This window comes from Cariama cristata, unplaced genomic scaffold, assembly GCF_000690535.1.
Source record: "Cariama cristata isolate BGI_N322 unplaced genomic scaffold, ASM69053v1 scaffold5858, whole genome shotgun sequence".
Lineage (NCBI taxonomy): Eukaryota > Metazoa > Chordata > Aves > Cariamiformes > Cariamidae > Cariama > Cariama cristata.
This window is the reverse complement of record NW_009629329.1, coordinates 30044-34127: the sequence shown is the minus strand read 5'-3', so window position 1 is coordinate 34127 and position 4084 is coordinate 30044.

The window sequence follows — 4084 nt, the reverse complement described above, 5'->3', positions numbered from 1 at the left end:
AGGTCCTTAGACAAATATGTGGACAACGAACGTGTGGATCCGAAGAGGGCTAGAGCTGAGCCTCTCAACCATCAGGATCTCCTCTCTTTTCAGTGAAGAGGCGTTTTGGTCACAGCCTGTGAAAGATCAAAATCTTCTGATGTAGCAGAACAGAGTTGCTCCAGGGACCTGCTGCCAGGAACTTCAGAAGATCCTGCAAATAAAACAAGAAGAATTAAAGACCAGAGATAGAGAAAGGGATAATGCTGGCTTCTGCCTCGTCTTTCTGAAGAGCTACAGGTACAGACAGACCCAAGGCCAAGCACCTTGGTCTTTCTTAATCTGTTTAAAAGTGTTAACAGCAGGTAGGAGTCTGCTTTTGTTACCTCTAACAGGGACATTGGAGAGGTGCAGGCAAGTGCTCAGAGGACTCGAGAAGATGAAGCACAGCTGTTGCTCTGCAGAGAAGCCTCTTCTCTTTAGAGAACATGCCCTGTAATTTGTGTGGCTCTTGCACTTCAGCCCCACATTTCTCAAGGGTATTACATGTCTTTCATCTTTGTATTTTTAATAAAGAACAAATTAAAAAAACCCAACCAACGAACCCTTTTAGTCTCCATCATTTTTATCTCCCACTTACTTAACCCACATTCTCTTTGATTCCTTTACCATTATTTTCCCTGTATTAGTCTACGATCATTCAATGACAACCCCGAAGATGAGCCCTAATCTCTTAAAGTCCAGGCAGCTTTAGTTCTCTGTAGTGCATATGAGATGTACTGAAACGGCCTTTTCATCTCCGAGTTTGCATAAGGAGCATGCTCCTGCTCGCTCAGGCGGTGATTTTCCACCAGTGTGACTGTCTCCAGCATTTCCACTCCCAGTTATCTCTGAGCTGCTCATGGTTTTAGCAGCAGCTCACCACTGTCAGTGCAGAAGCCAGAGTGATTGTATGGTCCATGCTGAAGTCCAGGTTACCCCCAGCTCAGGCAGTACAAAGCTGCCCAAGGGATTCGTTGCATGGAGGGCAGAACCAACACTCTTCAACAGTTCTTTGCTTAAGCTATTAGAAATTGGAATTTAAGGTCTGATTCTCGTCAGCAGGACAATCCCTCAACCCTGTTTCAGCCCTAGGTGTGTCCATGGGCTTTATCTCTCTTCCAGGGTGCTTTCATGCCATGGGGGAGGCACTGGTGCAAAGGCAATCTCTAGCCCTGAAATTCATGGTTGGGCATCATCTGTGTGAGCCACTGTGAACCATTGCATGTCTGTAGGGTGAAATTCAAAGTCATGAACCTTATGGTTTTTACTTTGCTTCTTGTTCTACAAGGAAAAGAAGTCATAAGGTGGGAGAAGAACTAATCTACCCACAAAAGTCGTTTCCCAGATGGTAAAAAATACACAATAAACCATGCCTGCCTGCTTTCTACAGATTTATCAAACTCACAACTGTTTCCTTCAATCCTCTTGCTGTGCTCATTTCTCCAGAATCACTTCTCTGCTTGCTTGTCAGTCTTTCCACCCGCCTTTACCTCCTGTCCTGTGTGTGATGAATTTCCTTTCATCCTTTTCTTCTTAGATCGAGCCTAATAAGACATGGGACAGAGAAGATGTTCCTTGCTTCCCAGTAGTAAACTCTTCTTCCTCTCACTCCTTGAGCTGTCTGTACTAGTGTGCTGTAGCTAACCCGCCCTGCCCATTTGCAATTGGTACACATGCAGAATTTCCTTGAGAGAATTTAATGATACACAGAAGCATTCACTCAGTACATCACATATTAACTCTGCTGTAAATATTTTCTCACAATTACACACCTTTTTAAAAAAAAAAAAAAAAAGGCAGAAAACTACTGAAAGCAAATGCATTTCTGAGAAGACTTGAATGTTCCAAAGTAAAGACTAGAAGCACCACATCCTGAGCATTTCTGCTTCTGCAATCTCTTTGTTCAATTGAGTTCTTATTTAGAAATTATTTCTAATTTCAAAATGCAGCAGTGAGTGAAAGTTTGGTACCCATCTGTTCTTAGCTTCATGGTTTCTGCTTCATGAGATCATTTCCAGAAGTGCATTAGTTATACATTCTTGCAGAGCAAGTGTGGGCATTGTCTGCAAAAGCACTTACTGTAGCAGCCACTGAACATTAATAAACATGACACCTCTCCTGTTTTCTTTATGCAGTGAGGTTTCTGCATTAAGTCATCCACCAAATAGGATCGCTGTTTCACAGATAGTGCTATGCAATAATTATCAGGCAAAAGCATCAGTTAATGAGTGAACCAGTCTTTGGAACAACTGATAAAAATTGTAATGCAAATCCCAACCCTGCATCCAAAGCCAGTTGGGTACTATCAGGCATACTTATTTATGGCACCCATTAGATGCCAATACAAATTTAGCATTGCAAGCTGGATTTCTGAGCAAAGACCTTGTACCTCTCCACATGTGGAGCAGCACGGGGGCGGAGATTAACAGAATGATGTGCAGATGACTGAGGCTTTTTTCTTTTCCTTTTCTTTTCTTTAGGACCAATGTCATGGGAAGACATCTAGTACCATCTGCTGAATTCAGAAAGGGACCAAAGGATTTACTCTGTGATGAGATTCCTCATTTCTTCCAGTTTAGAGCTATAAAGGCTTTTCACAGCCTTTTTCTTGTGCATAGCTAGTAGGTGGATACACATAATGCCGTACTTGGATCTGCATGACATTCAATGACATGCAATTCTGTTTGCCATTTTAGAAGCAGCAGCTGTAACTTTACCCTCCAGACCTGCAGTTCCTCCCAGATGAGGCTGGTAGGAGGAAGAAGAAAGGTGCTAGACCGAGAAGCAGCTCTCAGAAGAGCTCTTTCCAAAACAAGTTTCACTGTCCATAGCTGCATTCCTGAACCCAGGACATTGATGGGAGCAGGAAGGAGTGATGCTGCGTATTTGGGACAATGTGTAGGTGAACTCCAGAAAAACAAGGTGGCTTTCACATGAAGGTCTGTGCAGAGTTGACCGTGGAGCTGACAGACCGTACCTCCAGATGAAAACTCTTTCCTGGTGATTGTATGTGTGCTACTGCTGTCTGGAAACTCCTCGTTCTGAGCAGGGCTTTGTGATGGATGTACAATCTGCTCCTCAAACATACCACCAGTGTAACGCAGGTGGCCAACCTTGGCCAGTCAGGTTACTGATAACTTTGGCTTTACATTTATTTGCAGTGGTATGGTTGACAGCATCATGCTTTTAATATTCACGGGTCACGGAGATGAAATAACTAAGTGCTGTGCAGCAGGCTGAAAGGTCAGAGCGGATGGTGCCCTCAGGACACCGACGGTCACTGTCTGTAAGGCTTGATGCTGCTGAGCAATGCCCTTCTCTGCTTTCACCTGTACTGATTTCTGCACAACATTTGCACAACATCTCCCTTCTGTTGTGTGCAATCAAGTGCCCAGCCAAGGGCAGGGGGCAGGAAGCTCAGAGATTTGCGGGAAAATGAGAGATGCACATGTAAATGATAGTCATCGACAAGGCTTCACCTTGGGCACTTACTTTGGAGACTGGATATATTTTTATGGTTAGCTTAGGTTATTTTTTTTTTTTTCCCAAGGCATGTAGTACATGCCAGCATGGCACAGAACCCTGGTTCAGTGAATAGCATTGGGTGCTTTTTGTGAAGTGTAGCTGTCATGCTATTTCCACTTGCGTTTTATGTGTTGGTAGAACAACAGATGTTGATTAACAGGAAAATTAAGTACTAACGTCTTCCAGGTTTGTGCAGCTTTTTCATCTTCAATACACAGCCTGTCCGACTGCTCATCCGCCCCTGGCCTGCCTGGGCCAAGCTATCTCTCTCTGAGTCTCAGGTTTAAGGAGTGCTTGCAGTCTTGCAAGCAGTGAAGTCAGGGTCTGTTAATGCACAGGAGGACTGCTTTAAAAACATAAGACTTTTTTTTTTTTTTCCTACAATGTCAATAAAGATTTAAATAGTAAGAGGCATTTCATTTTGCAAAATTGGAAACTTATTTTGTTCTCTCTGCAGGAAGCCTCAGAGTTCAGCCACCATTCCTCTTGGTGGCTGCACAGAAATCTCAGGAGCTGGGATGGACCAGCCTTAGCTCCC